Below are 11330 nucleotides of genomic sequence, written 5' to 3' on the forward strand. Positions count from 1 at the left end.
TCTAATTGTGTGAAGGACGTGTTTTAGACCACAAGAACATTTTTTTTTTTTTCTTTATCTGAGGCACCCTGCCAGTAGGCAGCCACAGACAACGCCAAAAGGAATGAGACTCTGGGCTGATTTTTATGGATTAGTTAATATATCCCTCCTCAGAATCTATCAAGTGCTCAAACCTGCAGACACAAACACGAACATACTAGGGAGGAGAGTCCCAGAAGGCAGAAGATCCCGTACTGCTCGTCCCCAAACGCCTCACCCCGTCACACCCACGAACTCATCCGGTTCTCCCTTCTCAGCGCCCTGCTCCAAGGCGAAGAGTATCCCAGAGGAAGCATCAGGGTCTAAAACAACAACAACAACAACAACAACAACAACAACAACAACAACACTGAGCCAAACACTGCTGCTTCCTCAGTCGATGAAAGTGCCACCCCACCCCTCTCCCCAAACCCAACCTCCGTAGGGGACATCGAGCCAAGGCCTGCAGCGAGTGACCTGCCGGTGGAGGCGCGGGGCCGCTCACCTACCCGGGCCCGTGGCTCTCGCCCCGCCCCAGCCTCCCAGTCCACTCCGCCAGCCCCAACTTAGGCGAGCGCAGTAGGGACCCCTCTGTCGGGGCTCTTTGTTCGCCGCCCCTCGGCGTTCCAGCGCTCAACCTTGCTCCCAGCAGCCCCCGCCAGCGCACTCGACCTACAGGAAAGTTGCTCCCGAGCTGTGGAGGGGCGTCATCGCCTCCTAGCAACGCTCCTAGCAACCGGGTAACATCTGCTCCCTGTGGTCCAATGCGAGCGGAGAACAGCTGCGCGCCCGCCTAGAGCTGCGAACCCGGAGTGAGAGGCGCTTCAGAGACTGGAGGGACGGACCTGCAGGAGCCAGGGCTGCCCGCCGAGCTGCAGTTACCGCTGCTGCCGCTGTCAGTGCCCGACTGAAGAGTGACAGCCCCAAAAGCAGGAGTGAGCACCGAACCCCGCGCCTCTACCTAACAGGTGCATGCGCCGATCTGGTGAGTGGACCCAGCTCGCAAGGTATGTCTGGACCCATCCAGCCAGGTGCTTTCCTCCGAGCTCAGAAGAGACTCCTTTCCTTGAGCGGGAGGATAGGGACGTGTTCCGGGATCCCACCCCGCCCCCAGTCATTGAAGAGTGGCCAGCTGCTGGTCCCAAATGACCTGATTTGATTTTTTAAATGTAAACCTTGGGATTGGTTCTTGGGTGAAGATTCCCTTGCTCTTCGCTATCAGGTTAGCGTTCGGAAGTTTTCAGTCCTTGTTTATCCGTTGACTTCGCTGCCTATATGCGGCTAGGCTGGAAGCAGCAAGCGCCCATAGAAAGCCTGTGGTTAAAGCTCAAACGACATAGTGTAGTCTTGACTAATTGAATCAACACGTATGGATAGCAACATTCTTTTTAGGTCCTCCTCTGGAAAGGGTCCATTTGGCCAAGAGCAGCCGTTCACTGTTACTCAACCTCCTGAAAAGTAACCATAGTAACTCACCTCTCTTTTGATGGGATCCTCCTTATTGGCTGCCTATCTTCCTTTGGAAAGCACATCTCTCTAAATTTAGAAGATGATGAGATCCGTAAGCATACATCCATGTAGAAAAGGTGCAGTTAAACATGGCCCTTTAAGGAAATGCTGTCTTCAAAGAAAAAGTAGCATTTGGTGATTTCAAATCTTGTGAGAAAGAATGTGCATTCTAAAGAAAGACTGGGTTCGTCTGTTTAGTTAACTCCTGGTTTGTTACTTTAGAGGGAATACTTCCTGAAATTATATAAAATCTGGCATTAAAACTTAAGAATGACTCTGATTTTTTTTTAAATCAGCGTACTGATAATCTTCCAAAAATAATCTCCCAAGTAAATAACTGGTAAGATGAGTTATTCAGTTATTTCCAAATTTCTTAGGATAGTTAAGATTTCTCATGTGTAAACTTAAATCTGGAGAACACTGAAGTGATTGTGTGTGTTTAAAGGCTTATCTATCTATCTAGTCCAGACCAACCCCATCTCAAATATCTTAGATAATATCCTCCTGTTGCAGGCTTTCTCCTGACTTGAGAACCAGTTCATATCAGTGCAGTCCTGACTCGCCCGATGTTATTTGTGTCTGTCTCCTTGTTTCAAGATCTCAGGTAACCATTCATGAGCCTGAGGCTGTGAGAAATGCTCGCTGTGCAAAGGGGAACTCTCAGCAGATTTTCTGAAACTGTTCTAGAAATACACTTTTCGGATTGATTCAGCATTACCAGGTAATTGCTAGCTTAAAAGAAATTACTGTTTAAATATGTATCCAGAGAAATGAATGCTAATGTAGCATTACCATAACTTACAAGATCAATATAAGGGGTTGTTTATATAGGTGGTTGCTGGGTAGAAGTCAATAGAGGTTTTCTGTAAAAAGGACATTTGTGGGCTGGCAGATTTTCCTCTCTAAGACCCATGTGAATAGGGCGGGCCAAATTAGGTAGCCTGGCTCCGGGAACATGCCAAGCGGAAGCCTACTGAGCACACGAGTGCCTGTTTGAATGAAGGAAGTGAAGAGAACTCTCCAAGTTGCAGAAAGAGATTATTGTGATGCTTCAAATTTAATTTGCATAAGGTCATGATGATAGAAACCTCTGAGGGTTCAACATTTTAAACTCAATTTTCAAGACTGAATACATCTTAAATGAGTGTTCAGACCTCCAGCATTTGTAACTTTCACATGTGCTGTGCCCTTTCCGTAGGTAACTAGCCTAGCAAATAACAATCAAATTTATAAGAATAGACCATGCTGCATTTCATCCCATTTCTTTCCTCCCTTTATAAAAATAAATAATTGACCATTTTTTATTCAGAAACCTATTTGAAAATTTATTCTGGTCTAGTTGTACAGATTTATGAATACCATGAGACTTTAAGATTATTGATCTCTGTAGCCACTTATTTAAATATCTGTAGTTTAATCATTTTAAGCATTAAAGATTAGCATTTGAACTGTCAAAAATGTTTGTTTTGTTAGCTGTTAGCACCATCCACCCTTCTTACTTCATTTATCATACTGACTGTATTTTATGGTGAGAAACAACCCAAGGAGACCAAAAATATTTACTGTCATCTGCCATGAGATGTATACAGAGTTCCACACCAATTTTTATCTAAGGATCTAGTCACCCTCATCAATCTGAACACCAGCTGCACTTGTATATGTAATGGGTTATAAAGAGGGCACGCACTTAGGAGTATAACATTTGGATAAGGCTGAGATCAAGCAGGTTAAAACTAACAAAATATAATTTCAGTCTTTTTTACTCATATACTCTATTTGGAAGTTTTTAGGCATATGTGAAAAATTCTATGTTCAGTTTTATGTCATGTAAACTTCATGGAATTTAGAAGATGCTTCGATGCACAGAGAGATGTTGAAAACTTTTATCAAGAGGTTGAGGCCCTTCCCTCCATACCTGGGCTCTCTACTGATGACTCATGTCAGTTGGCATCCCAACAATAACTCTAAAGCCAAGGAATAATCAGTTCGGATTGCTCTGTTTGTCAAAGCAATATGCCTCAGAAACCTAGAAAAAGTGAAACTGCTAACTCTGAAGCAGAGGTAGGAGTACATTGACCACAACTATTCAGCACTAAAACAAAGGAAGGATACTTTTGAGTTTTGGGAGAAGCCAATCCTTGTGGATTCTTTTTTTCCTTTTTCTTTTTAAGTTGTTTATCGAAATAGTGTTAATACATTAATGTTTACCCTTTGTAATCTGACACCAGTTTTTTTATATTTTCTTTTTTTCTAATTAAGTTTATACAAATGGGCTAATAATAGAGCCATCCAATTCACTGCAATAATTCTCAGATGGGGTGAAGGGGTGGTGGAAGGATATTACTGAAAAGCACTAAGAGCTAACCAGTGTTGTACTCAATATTGTAATATAGCCTTATATTTAGAAAACAAAAGAATGACAGAAAGTAAAGTGCAGCAAGAAGGCTTCCTGGTAGAAATACAAGAGTTATCTAAATATCAGTGGTGTGTAGAAGGACAGGAGGAACAAGTTTGAGGCTGGGAAGTCTACTCTGCATGTGTATTTCAGAGTATATATTATTTTCAAAGTGCTTAGGAAAAGGGAGCATGAGTAAGGAACATGAAGAAAAGTTTGGAATATCGTAAAGAGAGTCAAGACTCAAGAGCCTAGAACCTCAATTCTGCCTCCATGTGCTGCTCATTTTACTGCTTTGTGGCTCATTTTCTCTCTATCTAATGTGTGGTATAAGACTACAAGCTTAAGTAGATTGCTTGAGCTCGAACATAACACAATTTAATGAAGCATCTATAGCTCTTTAGGAAAAACTTATTTTATATTTACGGGTACATGTGCAGGATTGTTACAAGGGCGAATTGTGTGTCACTGGGGGTTTGGTCTACAGATTATTTCAACACCAGGTAATAAGCGTAGTACCTGAGAGGTAGTTTTTGTATCCTCACCCTCCTCCCTCAGGTAGGCCCCTGTGTCTGTTCTTTGTGTTCATGTGTACTCAATGTAGCTCCCACTTATAAATGAGAACATGCAGTATTTGGTTTTCTCTTCATGTGTTAGTTCTCTTAGGATAATGGCTTCCAGCTCCATCTATGTTGATGCAAAGGACATGATTTCATTCTTTTTTATGGCTGTATAGTATGGCTGTGCGCTATTCCATGGAAGCACCTATAGCTCTTTAGTGAGAAGGTACCCTGTGAATGAAAATTATTTCACCACTAGAGCTACTCCAGGTGAAACACAAATCGGGTACCATATGAGTGATGGCAGAGAGCCACCCAACTCCAGGCAAATCCTCATGTGTTTTAAAGTGAGTAAAATTAAAGATTAGTTCAATCTTACGGTTTTTTATCCATAAGGGTTTTTTATCCCTTCTGGGATAGCAGAAGCAACATTGGCCCGGACAGATGTTTTTGTTAATATACTGAAGCATGGAGTGGTGGTGGTGGTGATATCAAAGTAGAAGACAATGTGAGTGATATAGATCAGGTACTTTTAGAAAGGCCACTGTTATCTATAGGTTAGGGATTGAAAGTCTTTTCTTTGAGTACCAGTCCTGGGTATTGAGGGAAGTTGTAGTATCTCTCTAGCATATCTCTAGGTATGGATTTCTTGGAACCCATATACTGCAATGTGGTTCCAAAAAAGCAATTTTCTTTCTAATTCATTTCTACTTTCCAAGGTAAAAGATGGGGTAAAATGGAACATCATTCCTCAAAATCAGGAATCCACTTCTAGGCGGTGGAAAATCATGACGTTTACCCGAGAAGCCTCCTGCATTTGGCCTCTGTCATTAGCGGGGCAAGATCATGGCAGCAATTGGCTTTAGTGCAGCATCTAAGGAAACTTAATGGTGTTCTGTTTGGTTCAGAGACCATTACCATGGGAGCAGGATAGGCTTGTGGAACTGGTGGGGTTTTCTTTACTATTCCATGCCTGTGCTTGGGGTTATCCCAAGGGACATGGATGCAATCTAGTACCAAACAATGCTGCTGGTATCTTGAGAAAGTCTTCTAAGTCATTGGCGCTCATTATTCCTGGAAGTTCATAAGAAAGTCTGCTAGGAGCTGGAACTTGTTGGTAATTCTAAACTGCCAGTAAAGTCAATATTGTGCTTGGGGTGGATGATAAATCTGAAGAAACAGATTGCTCCATTGATTCGGAGATAAAACCTGGCACTGAGTTCCACTACCATAAAGGATATTATCCGGAAAAGTGCTAGGCAAGGGGGTTATAAGAGAGAAGAAAGATGGCTGATGGAACGTTGTTAAACATCAACAGAGCCAAAGGTCTCCAGAAGGCACAGAATCATAGCCTTGAACTTTGCACCCATCTCCCTTCTTGAATACATTCGTGAATGCTTCATGCAGCCTGTGCTTAGCACTAAAGAGAGGACCAATGTCCTAGGTATACTATAATGCTGCTGAGCAGGATATGTATTTATGATTTCAAAATGAAGTCACTGCAATAATAATACATAACATTTATCGAGCAGGAAATATAAGCCCATGCGACAGGCACTGAGTAACTGCTTTTTAAACATCATCTCTTCTAATTCCAGTAAAACTCAATGAGTTTGATATTGTTCCCCCATTTAACAGTTAAAGAAAAGTTAGGCTCTTTGAGGTTAAATATCTTGGCCAAAGTCAGTAAGCAAATAAACTGTAGAGCTGATATTTGAACTGGGGCCATTGGACAGAACTAGGAGGTTATGCTGAAGTATTTTAAGCCATACAGCGAGACTGCAGAATATGGTTAGCAGGGACAGATGGGGTAACTCTTTCTAATCAACTGTGATCATGGCCCTTAAGGAAACATCTCCAGTAGCTTTGCCACCAGCAAAGCATTATTTAGCTAAATAGGGACCATTGCGCTTTCAAAGGCTCATGCCAGGCTAACATGTTACAAAGAAAAATCAGCAAGAGATTGTGAAGCTGAGGTGCTTGATTTATCTATAACACAAGTCAGTTGTTGATCTGAGATGAAACCAACCTTCTTTCTCCTCATTGATCAGCCTCCACCCCTTCTGTCTGTGGGTAGGATGCACACATCTAATAGGACGGTTTCAACTCTGTTTTTGGAATGTTTTGATTTAAATGTTGTGGGGAGAAAAATGAAAACCAAACTAAAATTAAGATATATTGAACTCATCACTTCTTCACCATGTCTCCAGCTTTTCAGTCTTGGATAAAGAATGGATTACTTTGACAGGAGTTGTTCTTTTTACGGTGGTCTGTTATCTCAAAGTGTTTGTAAATTAATTTGCTCATGATGTTTCCTTAATATACTGTCCCCGGGCCATATACCAAATGAAATCACCTGCACCATAATACGATTTTAGTTTTCTGGAGGCCGAAGAAGAGCAATAAGGAAGAGCATTTGAGCAATCATTTGTAATTACATTTTAAACATTTATTTAAAGAATTACATATAAATTGTATTGCTAGAACTCTAATGACAGGGATGGTCACTCTGTTCCGTAACTTTTAATTTGTTGGTTATTGATGTTTTATACTACCAAAGACACTGAGCCTGGCACAGATATTTTATGGGCCCAGAGGATATAGCATTAGAAACAGCTTGAATATTCAAGCCAGCATTAGCCATTTCACTTTCAGAGATAAATTTAGGCTCAGCCTAATTCAGTTTTGTAATTTACATACTGTTCTCAGAGCTCAGAACACTCAGAATAAGAAGACATAAAGTCATTTCATTTTTTTCTTGTCTATTTCGTCATCTTTATTTGAATAATAGGCTGGGTTGAGTTTGGCCTTTTAGTTGCAGGAGAACTATAATAGATTTACACATGTTTACTGAATCATAACAACCAAACTTCCTTGGACAGTCAGGTCAGCTTTAATTAATTATCCAGATGATTATCTGTGTGTTTCAAAAATAGTTTACACCTCCTTCACCCAAAATGCATGACCAATGGCAATACACCAGAGATATTTGGAGTTGTTATAGAATCTGTACTACTTTTTTTCAACTTGATCATTTGCAATATCTTCTTGCAGTTTTTTAACTTGCTCATTACAATCTAGTATTTTTGGGAGGCAGGGTGGTGGAGTCTTTGAGTCAGAGCTAGGAGGCCAGGCTGGGCTTTGTTTCTATGTGGTATATTTGTGACTAATGGCACAAATAAGGTCTACAATTTGATTGAGTATTTACTATATGCTAGGCACAGTGCCAGTCACTTTCTATGAATTATTTCAATGATCTTATGAGCCAGTGTTATTTCTATCCTTACTTTACAAATGAGATTTCTAGAGAGTTTATGTAATTTGCTCAAAGTCACACAAATAAGAAGCAGCAGAGCTGGAATTCAGACCACTTCCATCTGACTTCAAAACCCAAACTCTTAGCCACATACCAGAATGTAAATTATTGAACTTGTCTGCGCTGTAGTTTTCTTATCTGGACACTCAGGAGGCTCAATCAGGTGATGGATACATAGTTATCAGCTATGAATTTTTTGAATTCTAATCCAGCCAAGCAAACAGATGTAGGAACTTATGTTTGCTATATATTTGAACCTAAAAGTGGCTAGAACCATCCTCCAAAATTGATACTGAAAACATTTTAAATAGCTAAACAGCTTGCAAAGAGGTAATTGTCAAACTGATACCAGCTGTGAAGGCTTTTCAGCATTTTTAACAACCCATGGGGGTATTTTTTAAGAGCAATAAACTAAATGGCTAAGTGTGTTGCCCACGGAGGAGTTGAGACTCAAATCTAGAATTCCTGAGAATTTTATCTGTATTTTCAGGATCTGATACATTCAGTATCTTAGGCTAACTGGTTGATGATAGCCAGACAATCTTTATGAACCTTGGAATCATTTGATATGATTTTTTTAAATCTTGATCTGTTAAATAAAAATATCTTTCCTGGAGGTGCACTTGGGAGCCAGAACTATAAGTTTGTCATTTGGTTCTCTAATCTGCCACCTGCCCTCCCTTGTATCACTCATTAAAAGATTTTTAATTGGTCGTAAATGCTGTAGATATTGCATTACATGGAAGATAAAATGAGCAGACATTTAAAAAAGACACATATAAGAAAGTCATGTTTGCTTATAATAAAGTTACTCATCTCATTTTCTAGTCTTTCCTCACTGTCACCTACACTATAGTAATTCATTAGAACTTGTTAAAAAAAAATTAGTGACCTGCCCAGGTATAATGCTAATAACAGCCATTGATGCTTCTTAGTGTGAACCCAGGAAAACTGATTTCATTCTTCACTATTTAGTTAAAATGCAGTCTGGCTTTGTTCATGAGGCTAAAGCACCTAAGCCAGTGTAGGGAAGCAACAGTAACAATAACAATCAATCAAGCCAATTGCCTGACATTCTATTGATATGGCAATCAGCTGATTGACTGAAGGTTCTGCTCTTAACTCGTTGCCATAGTGCTACTACTACAGCTGCTGAATGCTGCAAACGAGAGGCTCTCAAAATGCAATCCCCAGACCAGCAGTATCAGCATCACCTGGAAATTTGTTAGAAATGCAAATTCACTGCTCCTAGCCCAGATCTACTGAATTAGAAACTCTGGGGGTGGGACCCTCAGAGTTTAACATACCCTCCAGATAATTCTGATGCTCACTAACATTTGAAAACTATTACATCAATTAGCTAAACAGTTTAAAAAGAAGCAAGTACAAGTAATTGTCACATGGGATAACCCAAAGCTTCACCTAATTATTTGATTAAATCCTTAAAATATATACCAAAGAAAATGCAGTTTACTAAAAAGCAGCCCCTGAGAAAACTGGTTTCTTTGTTCTCTATACAGTTTTGTTCTTATTTCCTAAACGTTTGAAATCAGTGAAAACTCTACGTAAGCTGTGTTTGCTTACTGAATTCAGGGATTGTGTAAGTATAGTAGCAACTATTGTCTTTGCTTCAGTTCAATTGTGAATTATCATGACATACTCATTTCTTTTAAGATCAGATACACCAGTGTTTTAAAATTCTTCATTCCGTTAACAAAACATAACAACTCAGACTTAAGGCTCTCTTTGGTTAATAATCCACAGTGACGCCAGTGAAAAATTGGACTGCTTGGGAGTGATTTTGTAGCTTTTCTTACTGACTGAGGAAAATCATATAACTACAAAAAGTTGCAGGAAGCTTTTGTCGCTCAGATGCCACTGAGTTGGAGGACAAACTAGAAAAGGCAAAGTCTTGAACACATTTTAAATATTTAAGCTTAGAAAAATTTAAGATTTTAGAGGAAAACCATCAAATGTCTTGCTGTAGATTTATTTAACTAACACATAAATTATTCATTATTTTGTGAACTAAATGGTTTCAACACATAGAAATATTTGATGGTGTGTATTAAGAGTAAAATAAATTATATTTAAATATGAAGTTTCTTTCTGGCCTGGTCCCCTGAGGTTGAATGAGTATTGAACCGGACTCAATTTGTTTTCTAAATTCATTCAGTGCTTTCTCTAGGAAGCTGCTTGTCTTTAGCTTTTAGAGTGGATCTTGCCTCCTTTTTGTGATATGAGTGCCACCTAGAGTACACTCTGGGAACTCCCTTAAGCACTGCCTTTAAACTGAAGGATCAGTGAAAATTGGCTTCTGGAACCCCGTCCTTCCTTAAACAACTCAGAACCTCGGTAGCAACAGTATTTTAAAGGAGAAAACAAAGGTCTTCACTTTCAGTATTATGACAAGGCCAAGTCTGCAAATCAGAACCTTACCTAATTCTTTCATTTACTTAGAACATCCATTAAACCATGTGTTAGGATGATGGCTATACCATAATCATATCGTAGAGTGTTTTGTCTATAGATACACTGTTATTTCTTTAAAGTGTAATTGGGCTACCAACTATTTTATGCCAATTTGATTAACCTAGTAACACTAAATGTCCTCTCTATATTGGGCAGTTTAACTAAAAGAATGATGAAAAATTTCTTATCTCCTCCCATTACATTCCATTTCAAATTTGGGTGTGTTTTGACATTAAATGGCATGAAATAAAATAGTATATTGGTATTTGATTTCTGAGGGGCTGCATAAGGAAATAAAGATTGGTATCCTCTCTAGAACATCTAGTTTGGGTCTGGATGGTGGTATTTTCCTGTCTGCCGGCTTTTCAATCACTGCTTCACCACGTTGAAGGGAGAACACCAATTTCCAGGATCACCAGTTTATTTTTATAGATAAAATTTATATTATAAGATACTATTTGCCACAATAAAATCTGACCTTTCCCCAATTCTTTTATTTGTTTAGCTTATCCAAAAAAAGTATTAACATATACATTAACAACGTCGAAAGTAGCCTACTTTAAGAGAAAATATGCAGAAGAAGAAGATTTACATCAAGATTACCATGGGTATTTTCCAAAAGTAAGGGTTTATTTATTATTATTTTTTCATTTTTATGAGTGTTGTCAACAGTAAAAAGCTGTAGTTTTTGTTTTTCTAAATATAGATTTAATGATCATGTTTGCTTTCCAGCACCTGATATTACCTGAGGACAGAACTTGCATTCTCAAACTTTCTCTGGAGAAGCTCAGGTTTCTTGAAGACCCAGAAACCTACTTAAGAAGGTCTGTGTTAATTAACAATTTGCTGAGGAAGATACATCTAGAGACGGAGAAAGAGAGCTATGAATACTTTAAAGAAGCTCCCTGTTATAAGACTGCATATTCTGATACAAGAAAACGGCTGAAGTTTATGGTACAAGAATGCTGTTCTCAGTCTCTCTATTATGAAGAGCTGCATTCGTATCATATTGTGCCTTATGCTTCGGAGAATGCCATTTATGAAATGGGCTACACTAGCA

The 11330-nt window shown here is 39.3% G+C and overlaps 1 long non-coding RNA gene across 1 annotated transcript; it reads left to right on the forward strand.

Annotated features, from left to right (window-relative positions):
* Window positions 1–844: 844 nt before the first annotated feature.
* Window positions 845–10891, forward strand: LOC144330275 (uncharacterized). The gene is made up of 3 exons (XR_013396303.1): window positions 845–1025; window positions 2125–2248; window positions 10776–10891. It is a non-coding gene; the product is annotated as an uncharacterized LOC144330275 (long non-coding RNA).
* Window positions 10892–11330: the final 439 nt, after the last annotated feature.

The sequence above is a fragment of the Macaca mulatta genome, chromosome 7 (assembly GCF_049350105.2).
Source record: "Macaca mulatta isolate MMU2019108-1 chromosome 7, T2T-MMU8v2.0, whole genome shotgun sequence".
NCBI lineage: Eukaryota > Metazoa > Chordata > Mammalia > Primates > Cercopithecidae > Macaca > Macaca mulatta.